Raw genomic sequence first — 17,118 nt, forward strand, 5'->3', positions numbered from 1 at the left:
AAAAAAAAAAAAAAAAAGTTTTAGTTTTACAAGAGATTGATTGAACAATATGAATATACTTAATATTACTTAAGTGTACACTTAATGGTACACTTGGGTATATCTTTGCTTCTCATGTGTAGCCAATAAGTCCCCAAGTTTTTCACTTCTTCTCTTTCTGTACTTTTCTTCTCTGCAAGACTTTTAAAACATTCTTATGTAGTGACATTTATCTCTTTTTCACATTTTGGCTTCTGGGTTTATGAAGGATTCACCCTTAACATTTTTCTTCTCCCATGATTTCATATGTTTTAAGTGTTGCTTTTTTCCTTTTTAATGTTTTGATTTTTCTTCCATCTGAAATCTGTTTTAGAATAGAAGGTGAATTAAGAGTCAAAAAAACCCCAAAAACTTACCAATGGTTAAACATCGTTATACTTCTTACAACAAAAACTTTTAATAAAGTTAAATATATTTATACATATATATACAGGTATAAATATAGTTGACCCTTGAACAACTCCAGGGTTCATGCAAGTATAACTTACTCCTGGCCCTCTGTTTCTGAGGTTCCTACACATCCTCAGATTCAACCAACCACAGACATTGTAATACTGTAGTATTTACTATTGAAAAGTGTCTGTGTATAAGTGGACCCAGCAGTACAAACCTGTATTGTTCAAGGGTCAACTGTGTACATACATACATGATTTTTAACGTTGGATTAAATACCTAGCTATCATTCAAGAATGAGGGTCAAACAATTACTCAAATATTATAACCAATTACTGTTTTTAGTTTTTATACTTAATTTTATTCCTAAAATTTACACAAAAGATGAGTATATTTTTTAAAGAATAAGAACACTGATGAACCCACAGCTATCTTAAGAGAACGCCATCAGTAACTCTGAAGCCCTCATATGTTCCCTTATCCCCTTCCTCCCTGGAGAGGTAGTCACTATCCTTTACTTTTATGTAATTACTCCCTTAATTTTCTTTATAATTTAAACTCCTATAAATTTTTTAAGTCAACAGCATGTTGCTCAGTTTTAACTTTTTTCAATTTTGTAAAACGAAACTGTATATATTTTTTCTGCAGCTGGCTTTTTTGCTCACTGATACAGGTAGCTATAGTTCATCTGTAATATACTTTCACACTATGTATTATTCCATTGTATGAATACAACACAATTTATCCATTGTAAATGTAGATGTGCTTTTGGCTTGTTTTAACTTCTTTTGTTCTTAAGGATATTCTGCTATAAACATTGATGTAAGGGTCTCTTGATACACATGTGTAGGTTTCACCAAGCTTTTGAGCTGCATCTTAAGGTGTGCACTTGCTTAACATTTTTAGGAAATGCAAAACTATTTTCCAAAATGGTTTTACCAATGGATACATCAAATAGCAATATAAAAGTTCTCATTTTTTAAAAGGAACATTATGTTATCTAAACATTGGTCATATTTTCCCTGCAACATGGAGTCTATGCTGGATGACTACTAGTAATTCACTTTGGTTTATTTCTTCACTGTTTGACATTGAATTTTCATTTATAAACAGCCCTCTTGCATGTGCAAATTTTCCCAATTCCCACATATTCTATGATTTTACAAGTTGGGACTACCATGAATATATTCTCCCGTGACATCATTTAAATCAGAATTTGTTTAGTTCAGAAAGTTTTATGGTCAAGGCAAAATGGGTGTTGTACTGAATGACTGTTATCTTCTGAGAAGAAGAAAAACATTACAGCACCACACCTTTTACCAAGGTTTAAACGCCACCACCACTTGCTTAAGACCCTTGGTCTTTGGCTTTATGAGCCCACATACCTGACGCAGCTTAACACTGAAGACACCCATCTTCTGAGTTCTAATCCCAATTCTGCCTCTAAGAAGCTGTGTGACTTTAGGAAAGGTCAAGAAACTTGACCTAAATTTTTTGTTGGTGAAATGAAGAATTAACAAAATAATCTCAAAGTTCCCTTCCACATGGAAAATTTTCTTACTCTATGATCCTATGTCACTAGCTGGCAGTTAGCAGGCTCTATCCATCCCACAAAGGTCTTTTCTTTTGGCGGGGCGGTTTATGATGTTTTTCCTCCACTCTAATTTAATGTCTACAGCTGGGTGTGCATTCCTCGTTTTCTGCAGGGCCTACTACTTCTGTTAGATCCTAGTCCAATAACATTCATGTTCTCTTCCTTAACTTGAAACATTTGAGCTTTTAATCCCTGTTCTACAGTAAATATTCCTATCCATTGAGAGACATTAATACTTATCACAGTAACAGCTAATTCCTTAGGGTGTGACAGCTGACAAACTGTTTTCATGTGCACTATGTCATCTTTTTAAAATTTATTTATGTATTTATTTTGGCTGCGTTGGGTCTTTGTTGCCACGTGCAGGCTTTCTCCAGTTGCGGCGAGCAGGGGCCACTCTTCGTTGCAGTGCATGGGCTTCTCACTGCAGTGGCTTCTCTTGCTGTGGAGCACAGGCTCTAGGCGCGCGGGCTTCAGTAGTCGTGGTTTGAGGGCTCAGTAGTTCTGGCTTGAAGGCTCTAGAGCACAGGCTCAGTAGTTGTGGCACATGGGCTTAGTTGCTCCGTGGCATGTGGGATCTTCCCGGACCAGGGCTTGAACCCGTGTCCCCTGCATTGGCAGGTGGATTCTTAACCAGTGTGCCACCAGGGAAGCCCCATACTATGTCATCGTTGACAGTCATCCTGGTGTTCACTTTGAGATGACGGCCTACCTAAGGCATCTCTCCGTTGCTCAATTATTAGCCCAACAGGCTGAGATATCTTCTGTAGTAATCCACAAGCACAATCTCTGACATGCAGCAACCGCGGTGCCTCTCTCTATGGAAAGGGCCAAAACGCAAGCTGCCAGCTTCCCACTGGTGACTGGCGCAGTAGGCCGGGCTACTGGGAAATGGAGTGGGATCAGGTGCTCTCCGGCAAGTGCCTCGCTCTGCCCAGAACCACTCTGGAAGTCGCCTCCAGACAACACGGATGAGCCAAGCTGAACATATGCTCACAGAGGGGGAGTCAGGAAACAACCAGGACGTCAACATCCACATCTTGGCATGAGCTCCTAAACCTTAAACAGTGTTTCCAACTTCTCTCCGTGGGGAAGTGCAAAGAAAGCCCCACGTTTCAGTGAATTTACTGACATACCCCAAAACGTACCTCCCCCAAATGCACAACCCCTGGGAGGCACTGACACAGGACATTTGCAAGTTGGCACTGTCTCAACACTTTGCTTATCTCGTGTTAACGTGTTGATTTGCTTTTCAAGGATCATCTTGCTCACCCACAGGCAGTCAAAAGAACACACAACAGTGTCAGCCAGATTGGCTGTAACCATTATGGTAACCTTTAGTGTATCTGCTGACATTCTGTTTTTGTTCCCAATCCGGATGCCATGCACAACGGAGCATATTCTCTCGTATGTGCATTTGTGTCCAGGAATGCCAACATAATTCAACCAACTGCTTGATAGTTGAAGAAAGGACTTCATTTTCGTAAACTGTTCAAATTTTCCATCAGCCACCTACAAACCAGCCACCTACAAGCCACCTCAGTGCCCACCTGATCTTGCCTGAGCTGGCCCCAGATATATTGTTCAATTCTGCTAAAAACAGTATGGCTTTCAATGAATCAAAAGAGCCAAAATATACCATAAGATAGTACAAGAGTTTGAGGCTGCTACACTATTCTTCTGAATAACAGTAGTTCTGCTGATAGAAACTCTCATCCTGAATCTCTAAATCGAGATGCAGGACAGTTACGGAGGAGGGGCCTCAAACCATGCACACAGAGCCTTGGAGACGGAATTTTCCGACCTTGGCATCGACCTTAATGCCTCTTTTTTTCCCCCTCACACTCCCGAACCAGTCCATCAGGACACTGTGTCACTTACACCAAACATAACCCCAGAACCTGACCACTTTTCACTATCTCCACTGCTACAATTTTAATTCAAGACATCATTATTTCTCACTTATTAAACTAAGAGCCTCCTGGTGAGCTCTGTTTCCACTCTCACCTTCCAAAGGTCCATTTCTGACACCATAGCCAAACAATCTTTACAAAGCAAGAAGAAGGTTATATCATTCCCCTACTAATCACTGTCTAACGCAGCTTCCCATGCAAGTGAAGTCAAAGCCCAATGTATCACCTTTTGCTGACAAGGTCCCACATGATGTGACCCTGGCTCACTAACTTGAACCTTTATCACCCCAACCTTGTTCACCATCCTCTGACCACAAAGGGTGGCCCGAGCCTCCTTATCTCCTTCAGACACGCCAGGGTCATCCCCACCTCTGGTCTCCGTATTTTCTTTTTCCTCTGCTTGTAGCAGTCTTTCCCCCACCTCCCTCTCATCATTCTGATCTCAGTTCAAATGTCACTTCTCAGAAAAGCCTTCCAAGCACCAGCCTTGCTAATGTAACCCCTTAGTTTTTACTAACTTCACCTTGCTTTCTTCTTAGTAGTTTTCAAACCCTCAAGGTATGCTGTCTGTTCACTGTTTACATATTTGTTGCCTGTCCTCCCCACAGAATGGGACTATCATTAATAGGAACTTGCATGTTTTTGTTCATTAAATGTAACACCAACTCACACAACAGTACTCAGCACATAGTGTGTGCTCAAAAAAGGAACAAATTAATGGAGAAACATCTGAAAATGTTTCTAAAAACCCACGCTCAATTTATTTCATGAAATACTACCAAATTATGTTATCTTCTGGAATCCTAGAAGGATGATGTTAGAACATTGGGAAAATCCAACAGAAGCATCTGTTTCACATGGAAAAATGTACTAAAATGCCCAGTAATGAGTGATCATTTTTTAGTTGTTAGTGTTCACATCTTCAAATAATCAGCCTTTGCTCATTTGGGACAAGATCAAAAGGATTTAACTGACCACAGGTACTAGATATGAATGTTATTTATGTCCTTTTCGATGCTGTTTTCCATACCCCTACACCCACCCAGAACCATCTTATCCAACAGTATGGTTTGTGATCAACTTGTTTGATTAAAATCCTCAAGAACTTCAACAATTTCACTAAAAAGATTTCTAGTTTCCAAGTCATCTGGTATAATATATAAAGTTGGACTAAACGGGGCTCATTCCTTTAAGTCCTCGGAGGGCACAGAAAGGCACAACTCTAAAACATAAAACACACAGCATAGCAGACAAGCCCAGAATCCACAGTCAGATCGCCTAGGTTCTACCATTTCAGCTTGGGGACGTCATGTACTGATGTAAGCCTGTTTTCTTCTCGAAACCAGGGATCAGAATAGTAACGTAGCTCATAGGGATGTTGTCAGGGTTGATGAGATAATATATCTGGAAAGGGGCCACTGGGCAGAAGTTGAGGCTGTTAGGCAGCTGGCCCTGGATAGAGCTGACTGGCACTCAGCATCCATCCTGTCTTCTACAGGGGGTATCCCTACACCGTAGGGGCTAAGCAGTCAATGCTACGTCCCTCAGGACTTCTGCAGCCAGAATTCTGGATACAAATTAAACTCCACCAACGTGATACACTAGGAAATTCTGAATGCCTACGTGAGTCAGAGATGGTCCTCCTGCCGCTGCTTGGGCTGGAAACATGGCCATGGAGTCATTCCAGACTCAGCACTCTGTGTGGACAGGCAGCCTCGGTGGTGACAGCAGGGCAGCTCCTCTTCATCCAATTGCAGCTGTGACTGTGTGTCTTGAACCAGTGTTCCAGTCTTGACCCTCAGTCTTCCAACCCTTCCCCATTTCATGAGCACCAAATCTCCTGTATTAAACCCCTTTCTGTCTACAGTTCCTAGTGTGGTTCCTAGATCCTGTATTGAAATCTAATTGATATTCATTTAAGAATAACAACAAAAAGTACTACCTTCTGGAGCGTGACTATGTACCGGGCATTGTTCTACGTCTTTGTGTACACGGATACATTTAATCTTCTAACGATCCTGGAAGGCAGATCCTACTATTATCTTTGTTTTTTAAGGAAAGAAACTGAAGAACAAAGAGAGAAAAAAATTGTCCCCAAATTAAATAGCTACTAAATGGCAGAGGCAAGATTCAAACACAGGCACACACTTAACCATTTCTCACAAATATGACAGGCAAATTATAACACAACTTAAAACAGCCTACCCTTCTTCCAGTGAACAACTGCAGAAAAATAAAATCACATAGAGGTAGCTCTGAAAAGAATCCTGTATACAATATAGTCCGATCCCCTCGTTTTGGATCTGGAGAAACTGAGGTTCTGGGCAGTTATATGACATAACTAAGCTCACATCACTGAAAATAAATAAAACCCAGGAATGGAATACAAGTATTTTAACACCAAATGCAGGATATCATGATGCCAATATTTTTTCCTAATTTTTAACCATTCTACGTCTCCAAAAATACTTGATTTTTGCTGAAATGTACCTGGAGAGGTATTAAGCTTCGGAAGTCAGCAAGACTGAAACTTCTGTTGAGTCCTTTTGTGATATAATTAATAAAGGGAAAGAGGGACCGGCTACAGAACAAAAATGAAAAAGATTCTAATTAGTATTTTAAAACTCAATATTTACCAGTATTTTAAACTGTATGAAGTTTGACCTAGAGCTACGACGAGTAACACATAACTTTCATAATTAGATCATTTCCACTTCAATTTTCTGCCACTCCATATGGCAACAATTATGTGAAATCTCAAAGGGTTAATGAAGGGTTGTATTTTTAAAGAGAAGTAGTGCACGGTCTTTTCAGCAAATGTGGTATGCATTTTTACCTCTCTGATAATTAGCAAGATGTGAAAAATCTGAACACCCCCGGGTAAAAGCGCTACTGGGCATTCGTGTCCCCAGATTTTTCTGGTTTCAGGGATAATTAGAAAGCAAAAGCAAATTAACATTTTCATCTTAATAACCTCAGAATTTTTTTAAAGGAAAAATTAAATCAAGCCCAGAGATTTTTCCATGATATGAAAAAATATTACCACTGCTGTATTAGAGAAATGACCTTGAAGTGATCTGGATTTCAAAAACTCTTTTAAAAATAAAACAAGGACCTGACTTTGGGGGGGGTGTTATTTGTGTTGTGTTTTTTTGTTTTTTTTTTCTTTTTGCAATTTATTTTCACAACTTTAATCTCTTGGATTGGAACTCCAAATCCCTGATAATTAAAAAGTGAATCTGCAAGGAGATAACATTTTCTCTCTGTGCCGGATTGCCCAAGTAGCAACCGGGTTGGGCAACAGCAATCATGGAAAATGATGCATACGAGTCCCTGAATAGAAATAAAAATGCCAGCATGTGTTTATTCCTCAGCAGTAAATAAAACCCCAGTTATTCGCACTGTTTAAAGTGCGTCTCCCTGGGGACATCGATCCTCCCCCGGCATCTGCAGCATGAGTTCACACAGCAAGGCTGCAGGTAACATGGGAGGGGCAGCTTCCCAAAATACCCCGGAAAAGGCTGGCTTCCCACGCCCCATCATGTGTCTACAAAACACAATCTGGCAGCTTAGACAGTTCTACACATCAGGATGCTTGGTGTGTTGTGAAGTAACTTGACGAGGTTTTTATACAAGTGTTTGAATTCAGAAAAATCACCCATTTCCGGTAGAGACAGGAAACTATGACATTAGTAAAGAGACTCTGGCCTCCTAACTTTTTCATTAAGTATATTTTTGTTAACTCCTTATAAATTCCATGTTTTAAAATATTTCCTTATAAATCCATTTATTAAGTAAACATTCATTTAGTTATATTTTAAGAAACTAAGTTTAACCACCAGAGCTCTGATTAACAAGGGATTAACAATGACATCCCAGACAAAAGAAAAAAACAAAAACCACCACCAACAACAACAACCAGTGTTGCTTCACTGAGGTGTGCAGCATAATCAAGGGAAAATGTCTGATTTTCACCAGACTGATGGATACCGAAGAGACTCTGAGGATGCCCTGGTATGTCCTAGAGTTCCCTACGTACCTGAAAAACCTAGATTTTTGGAACTGGTGCTTCTTTTTTAAAGCAACAATGAAGGAAGGAAATACTCAAATCATCCTCAGAAACTAAATCAAAACAAAACAACCCTCAACCTGAAGAATCATACGGTCCCTGCCTTTTATTGCCATTGCCTCAAAAATAAGAGGTTCTCTTGAGATGGCAACAGCCGTATTTCTGAGTTGTAAAAATTCAGCAGAGCATGAAATTCTATTTAGAAGAATCCTTCACCTCTTACTGGATAAACAGTAGATAATGCCACCACTCAGCTGTCTAAAGATACTTTCTGACCCCACTGGCTCTCTGTGTAGTCTTTTCTTTACAAATGATGATTTTAGCCATTAGAGACAGTGCGTCCTAGTGGTGAGTTTACATCAACCTTTCCATGGGTTTAACTGCTCCTTCCAAAATCTTATTCAGTATTGTAGAAGGACCCAAATGTACAACCCCAGTTCTTACATTTAGTAACTTGTTCTGTTTACTGTTTACCCACTGACGATCCAGGGAGTAACCACCCTGATGCTCTAAAACAAGTAGCAATTTCTAAGAAATTAGTCATCAGTGATAATGACTTGTTTGATGGTTGCATCCAAAGACAAAGGCCAATGGGCCCCATTTACCTCTAACAGGCTACTCATTAACTATATTAACAACTACTTTTACCAATGACAACTATAATTAACAGTGTGTTGGCAAATAACAAGCTGCCAGCAAACATAGTTAAGTAATTGCAGGAAGTTAAAGTGCTTAGTTTAGCTCTTCCAAAACTTAGAGTAAACGATCATTAAGTTTGAATTGACTACACACTAAAAAAACTTCATTTGAGCCTTTTACCTTTCTCAACTATTGGTCTATTTCACTCCTTGGTTAAATTCTTTTCAGCATTAGGTCTACCTTTGCTGCATCCATTTCCTCACTGCTTTTAACCCCTGCATCTAAAGCCTTCATTATCAACTCCCACAAAATGCTTTCTTTCTAATGTCACAGTCACTCTTTTCAAGCCAAACCCAATTGCCATCTCTGTTATATATGCTATTTTCACCACACCCTTCTTCAAACATTTGCCTTTAACTTACATGACACTATGTATTTGTCCAATCACTCTATTATTTCTCTGAATCTTTGCTGGTAACGTTCCTTTATCCCACACATTTACTAAGGAAGTCTCCTAAAACTCAAGCCCTGGGTCCCTTCCTTCACCAAGTTATCTTCAAAGATCACGGCCCATGGGAACCACATGATTCTCTTCATCTCTACATCTTCCTTCTCTGGACCTCCACACAGATGTTGTTCATATGCCTCTGCCCTTACACCACAGACTCCTGAACGACAGAGCTGTGTCAGTAGGACAAGTAGGAACTTTAAAAACGTTTAGTCGGGACTTCCCTGATGGTCCAGTGGGAAAGAATCCGCCTTCCAATGCAGGGGACGCGAGTTTGAACCCTGTTCAGGGAACTAAGATCCCACATGCCAGGGCAACTAAGCCCACATGCTGCAACTACAGAGCCCACGCACTACAACTAGAAAGAAGCTGGAGCACCGCAACAAAGAGCCCATGTGCCACAATGAAAGATCCCATATGCCGCAACTAAGACCGGACACAGCCAAAAATAAAAATAAATAATTTTTTTTTTAAGTTTAGTCAATTGACTTGGCATCAGATGAACTCTGAACACCTGAAGGCATCCTCTAATGCATGGATCTCCTTCATTAGTTGGTCTCAACACATTACCTGCACAAAATGACTTACCTCAAACCTTTCTCCTAGTTCTTAAATTACTGAGGAATGTGAAAACAATGGATTATGCTACCAAGGTAAGAAGCTAATAATGGTACTCAATGGCATTAAGGAAAGGGTTCATGTGCTACTCTGATTCAGGGGGCAAAGATTGTGGACATAACGGGGCCTCTCACTCTAGTGTGGTAGGATTCACAAAGTGAGTTCGTATACTTTAACTTCTGTCTTTACAACAATGAGTTAGGTAAGACAGGAGCATTAATCTATTTTACCAATAAAAAAATTGATCATACACACAAATTGGTAATACACACTGACCTCAGTGAGAGTCAAACTCTAGCTTTCTGAATACAAGTCAGTGTTCTCATTTCATTTGTACAACCACAGAAGGCAGATACTACTATTCTCCCCCATCTACAGAGGAAGAAAAAAGAAGCTTAGAGACATTAATACCACTTGCTGGGTCATACAGAAGTAGTAGAGCTAAAACTGCAAAAACTTATCCATCTCCTTCCAAGCCCGTTCTCTGAATTACTGCCATTGGTAATGAGTTACAAACCCTTACATGAAGCCTCTATGTTCAATACTGAAAGAATTAACGAGTGGATAAATAAATAAGCAAAATCTACCTTCGTTCCCAATGATATACCAAATATAAATTAATGTTCCCCAGTAGCAAGGAAATCATCAACCGTCAAAAGAGCCAAATACTAAATATATCTGAAGATTATAAATCTGCCAGTTTCTTTGTGGGAAGAATCCAGTATATTTTAAAGGTTTCTAATAAAATTAGAAATGTCAAATGTTAAAGTTTATATCAGCAAAACTGTTTTTATGATATATTTCTAGTACATCTGTAAATACTTGACATTTTTCCTTGGGATTGTATAAAAAGAGATACATATTTGCTACCAAACTTTGGATTGTATAAATCAGTCTAGATTTTCCTAAATTCTATAGGCAGTTCATTCTGTTTTTATCCTTGTTCACTGAAAACAAGGATGTTGAAGATCTCTAGTTCTGAAGTGTGGTGCTTGAGCTCTACTTCTGAAAATCTAATAAAAAATCAAAAAGGTAAGCTTCTTCAAATTGACTTATAGCCCACGTTCACCTTAAATTTTTAGTCTTTATAATCCCTCTATGTTAATTTTTTTTTAGTTTTATCAATTTAGACAAATGTGATCAAGCAGAAACAAAAACTTATGTGGTATGATAGCAAGTAGGCAATCAGTTTTAAGTCTTCTAGAAACCAAATGTCGATAAGATGACATGCCAAAGAAAGCAGTAAGTCTTTTAACTGTTTTAAGTTAGTTTTGAAACATAGACTAAATTCCTCTTTTAAAATAATTTATTAATACTCATTCTTCTACAAGTGATATTAACGTGCATCCTCTTAGGTCCTCTGTTTCGTCAAGTACTGCTATTGACTTTGCCATTACCGGTTTATTCCAATGTTCAAAGTTAATGTCCTGACTGTTTCTGGTTTTCCCGTGTTAAAACGGGCAAACAATATAATTAATTGTATGCAATTTGAAATTCTCCAGAACCCATTTTAAAAACTCTAGGAAAATGATTTCATGCATATCGGCTATTAGCACAGAAATCAAAGATTGTTTTCCTTTATATCAACCTTGGAAACTTAAAACTTTTGCCAATGACAGGAAATTTTCATTTCAGGGGCAGAACAAGTAGGAAAATTTAAGATTCCAAAGGAGGCTTTTTTTTAAAAAAAAAAAAAAAAAAAAAAAAAGTAAGTCGGGGGAGGGGGAATAACAAAGCACAAAGATCTAAAGGACAAGTTAGATTACTAATCTTTATTTAGGAAGTATTTTATTAAATAGTAATACCACAACCTTATATTTGTGTGGTTTCTGAAGAGTTTTTCAAACATTATTTTGAGTCTCACCACTATCCCACAATTTCAGGTCAAATAGGAAGTACTGTAATCTATGCTCAAAAAAATAGTAATTTTGCGGGGTTCCCTGGTGGCTCAGTGGTTGAGAGTCCGCCTGCCGATGCAGGGGACACGGGTTCGTGCCCCGGTCCGGGAGGATCCCACATGCCGCGGAGCGGCTGGACCCGTGAGCCATGGCCACTGAGCCTGCGCGTCCGGAGCCTGTGCTCCGCAACGGGAGAGGCCACAACAGTGAGAGGCCCGCGTACCGCAAAAAAAAAAAAAAGTAATTTTTGCTTCCATTCTCTTTGCAAAACAAAAACAAACAAAAACCAGCTCTATTCTGACCATGTGCCTTTATCAAAGTTTCCCGTTCCTGAAAAAACCTTTTCTCTGCTGCACTATTTGACAAGCTCCTGTTCATCCTTAGAAGATGCTTAAAGGCTGTCTCCTCTGAAGTACTCCCTGCCTTCTCTTACACTCAGAGAGTAAATCACCATCTCTTTTGTGCCACCACTACTCCTTGAGCACATTTCTATTGTGCTGCTTATCACACCATATTGCAATTATTTGCCCATGTGTCTGTCTCATACATTGTGCTAACAGGGAGTTTTCCTTCAGGGCAAGAGCTAATTCTAATTTCCTTAGCACTTAGCAGGCACAAACATACAGCGTGGCAGGAAGATGGGAAAGAGTTTCTGCTATCAAGAAATTAAATATCTGTAGCAGAAACAAACAATCCACAATCTCAGGTGACCAATGGCTCCCTTTTATTTCTACACTGAGCCCCTTATTTAATCTCTGTCAATTCATTGCTTTCCCACAAGTACAAAGTTTTCCCTGAAGTTACATCTAATTCCAAGTCCCTGGTGAGGGGTGTGGGAATTTTGTCCTTGAGAGTCATCTGTCCTTGCTACATTCCCAGAGGCATTCCTGTTCTGGCTTTGTCTTTGGTGTCTGCTCACAAGAGCCCTCTCAGTCTGAGTGGGGACTCTCACTGCGCCCTCCACGCCAAGCTCAGTCACGGGTGGTCCTTCTTCTGTCCCCAACTCATGCTGCGCAAATGGCCTTGGTTCTTTACACCTCCTTGAGCTCTCCCTGGGGGAACAGGAGCCTAAGTCCCCATTGCTCTGGGATCTGTGAAACCCTTCCAGGCTTCCATCATTTCCTCTTACCAAGCCACAGAATAATCATCAAGACCCTTTTCAGAGAACTGCCAGTTTAAGGTCTCCTCACATCACCTCCTATTCGCTTCTCCAGACCCCAAACAGGAAAATATTTACTTGGTCTCAGAGGCATGAAGTCCTTGCTCTTGGTCATTTATTTTTTTAATTTATTTTTGTCTGTGTTGGGTCTTCGTTGCTGTGCACGGGATTCTCATTGCGGGGGCCTCTCATTGCGGGGGCTTCTCTTGTTGCGGAGCATGGGCTCTAGGCACATGGGCTTCGGTAGTTGTGGCGCGTGGGCTCAGTAGTTGTGGAGCACGGGCTCTAGAGCGTAGGCAGGCTCAGTAGTTGTGGCGCACGGGTTTAGTTGCTCCACGGCATGTGGGATCTTCCCGGACCAGAGCTCGAACCCATGTCGCCTGCACTGGCAGGTGGATTCTTAACCACTGCGCCACCAGGGAAGCCCCTCTTGGTCATTTTCTGTCCTTGGCTATAAGTGTCCCAAGAACCTAGACTTGAGGCCATGGAGCCTTCTCTCTGCCTTCCAGAGTAGAACTCTTTATCTGACACAGTGAAGCGCTTGCTGCCAAGTTGCCCTAGTGGAGGAAGTGTCACGGGATCATGAGAAGGAACCAAGGGGGGATAACATCGTGTCACACCTCTGGTGCAAAAGGAAAGCTGTGCACTGCTAAGTGTGCTTCCCCTGTGGCCAGCCGCACTGGCGGACATGAGACCAGGGCCAACTGTCTCCCAAAGGGCCCGAGTTGGTGCTCTGACAAGAAGAATGCAATTCCTACTTACCCTTTGTGTCATTTCCATTCTCGCCACTCAAGACCTCCCCGACCATGAACAGTTCCCTACCTCCCATGTAGATCCACCTCTACCAAGTACACCAGCTGGCACAGGGAGCCACATGTAGAGAGGGTGCTTTATCATTCTTCCAAAACTGACCTCCCAACCAGGCTCGGCTGGGCCACTGAATGTAGGTATTTGGTTAATATATCAGCAAACCCTTGCTGCATCCAGTAGACCACTGGGTTGAGACCTTTTAACGGTTGGCATTTCCTGCTCTCATCTCTTTTCCTCGCAGCTTTCAACCTGGTGTCTAAATAATTCTCAAGTCCCACTCATATTTTTTAAGAGATTAAGAATTCAAAATACAGGAGAAAGGACAGCCTCTTCAATAAGTGGTGCTGGGAAAACTGGACAGGTACATGTAAAAGTATGAGATTAGATCACTCCCTAACACCATACACAAAAATAAGCTCAAAATGGATTAAAGACCTAAATGTAAGGCCAGAAACTATCAAACTCTTAGAGGAAAACATAGGAAGAACACTCTATGACATAAATCACAGCAAGATCCTTTTTGACCCGCCTCCTAGAGAAATGGAAATAAAAACAAAAATAAACAAATGGGACCTTATGAAACCTCAAAGCTTTTGCACAGCAAAGGAAACCATAAACAAGATGAAAAGACAACCCTCAGAATGGGAGAAAATATTTGCAAATGAAGCAACTGACAAAGGATTAATCTCCAAAATTTATAAGCAGCTAATGCAGCTCAATAACAAAAAAACAAACAATCCAATCCAAAAATGGGCAGAAGACCTAAACAGACATTTCTCCAAAGAAGATATACAGATTGCCAACAAACACATGAAAGAATGCTCAACATCACTAATCATTAGAGAAATACAAATCAAAACTACAATGAGGTATCACCTCACACTGGTCAGAATGGCCATCATCAAAAAATCTAGAAACAATAAAGGCTGGAGAGGGTGTGGAGAAAAGGGAACCCTCTTGCACTGCTGGTGGAAATGTGAATTGGTACAGCCACTATGGAGAACAGTATGGAGATTCCTTAAAAAACTACAAATAGAACTACCATATGACCCAGCAATCCCACTACTGGGCATATACCCTGAGAAAACCATAATTCAAAAAGAGTCATGTACCACAATGTTCATTGCAGCTCTATTTACAATAGCCCAGAGATGGAAACAACCTAAGTGCCCATCTTCGGATGAATGGATAAAGATGTGGCACATATATACAATGGAATATTACTCAGCCATAAAAAGGAACGAAATTGAGTTATTTGTAGTGAGGTGGATGGACCTAGAGTCTGTCATACAGAGTGAAGTAAGTCAGAAAGAGAAAGACAAATACCGTATGCTAACACATATATATGGAATTTAAGAAAAAAATGTCATGAAGAATCTAGGGGTAAGACAAGAATAAAGACACAGACCTACTGGAGAACGGACTTGAGGATATGGGGAGGGGGAAGGGTGAGCTGTGACAAAGCGAGAGAGAGGCATGGACATATATACACTACCAAACGTAAGGTAGATAACTAGTGGGAAGCAGCCGCATAGCATAGGGAGATCAGCTCGGTGCTTTGTGACCGCCTGGAGGGGTGGGATAGGGAGTGTGGGAGGGAGGGAGATGCAAGAGGGAAGAGATATGGGAACTGATTCACTTTGTTATAAAGCAGAAACTAACACACCATTGTAGAGCAATTATACCCCAATAAAGATGTTAAAGAAAAGAAAAGAATTCAAAATACAAATCAAACCCCTAGAATGAAATTATTCTCCCTTTATTCTACCAGTGATAAAAAAAAATGCTGACTTATCAACAGAAAGACATACAACTCAAGCTATTTTCAGGAGTGAGCATGAATTTGAACTGCTCCCTCCACACTTTCAAACAGATGTTACTCTTGTGATGTGCCACGCCACTGCCTAGGTTAGCAGTCACAAGCAGACTGCCTAACATTGGTCTTTGCTTCATTAGCAGCGTACAGCTAACTCACTCATGGTGATGAGCTGTGCCATCAGACTAACTTCTATGGAAAAGAGAATTGCAACAAAAAGGGGTTTTCATTTTGCAAAAAATAAATGCAGCTAGAAGTGGTACTAAGGTGGATCGCTTTATAGATTTACAGTGCATATTAAATAGTGGCATAGTACCTTTCCATTACATTTTACTAGAAGTAAACTGACATCCATTTTAGTCAAATCTTCACTGACAAAAAAAAAAAATCATTTATTTTCATCAACTTTTTATCAATAGAGTATCCTCAGTTACTTGAAAAGTTTATTTTTCAAGTTTACTGAATCATATGTTACTAGCTAGGTTTGCTGTCAGTATGTAATTGCTTTGAAAGGTGTAATTAAATGTTCTAAAGAACAAAAAAAATACCATTTTAAGAAAATCAACATATTGTTAGGAAAAAGTGAGCTCTGAAAAAAATAAATTCCTGATATTTTGAAATATACACTTAAAGATCAGAAAGGTCAGCCTTAGACATTTTAACACATCTAAAATATTCTCTCTTCCTATTATTATTTCTATAACAGTGTCCTCAAGTCCTTGCCTTAATCACATACAGGTGCCTGAAACAAATTTTAAAATTAAAAAAATACATCACTTCCTCCAGGTTACAAGACAATTCAAGGTAGGCTAAGTTTTCCTATAATTGTGCCTTTATAATATCTAGATTTCTTCTTGGTGATACACTTAACATTCACCATTGCCTATTTTTAATCTGAGACCCCTGCCTTTTTGAGCTAGGGACTTACCTATTTATCAGGAATGCCCAGATACAGCTTGATACAAAATAAAAACTCACTAAGTATTATGTTACATGGAGGAAAGGAAAAGAAACACATTTTGAAAGTAAAAAGGGGATAAGTAGTCAGCAAGTCAATAGCCTTTAAAACGTCCCAAATGTAATTGCACTTTTAATTTCTATCACCAGAGAAGCCCAGGAATATACAGTTTTAATAAGCACAGTGAGTCTCATACAAACTAGGGTTTAAGAGCCACTAGCTCAAGAAAAGATCTTCTTCTACATTTCTCTAGGGACTAAGTATGCAGTGTTCTCCAGAAGAAAGCTGTTTTCTTTAGCCCTCTTCAAGCCAAATATATTCTGAGGGAGGAAATAATTACTTTAGGGAAGTTTTTAGGTAAATTAATGTAGGGAAAATTAAGTATCACAGGAGCAAACATGTAGAAGTGAAGCCCAAAGTACACTTTTATGAAAATAAGTGACCTGTTAGGCTCAAGATTCTAAAACTCTTTACTACATGACATTATACTAAGGATAATAATCATCCCAGTTACCCAGACAGACACAATTGACACCTGTCGTCCTGCGTACTGGACACTTAGCATTCCTTTAGGATTTTCAAGTGAAACAGTATTACTTCCAGTTTGGTACAATTCTGCTTTGTGCACACAGCTTCTGCCACGATCTCATCTGATAGGGTGTAAGATGCACATACTGTGAATGGTGTTTGCACTTCAATACAGT

This window comes from Aethalodelphis obliquidens, unplaced genomic scaffold, assembly GCF_003676395.1.
Source record: "Aethalodelphis obliquidens isolate GAN/ISIS:26980383/991018 unplaced genomic scaffold, ASM367639v1 scaffold24, whole genome shotgun sequence".
Lineage (NCBI taxonomy): Eukaryota > Metazoa > Chordata > Mammalia > Artiodactyla > Delphinidae > Aethalodelphis > Aethalodelphis obliquidens.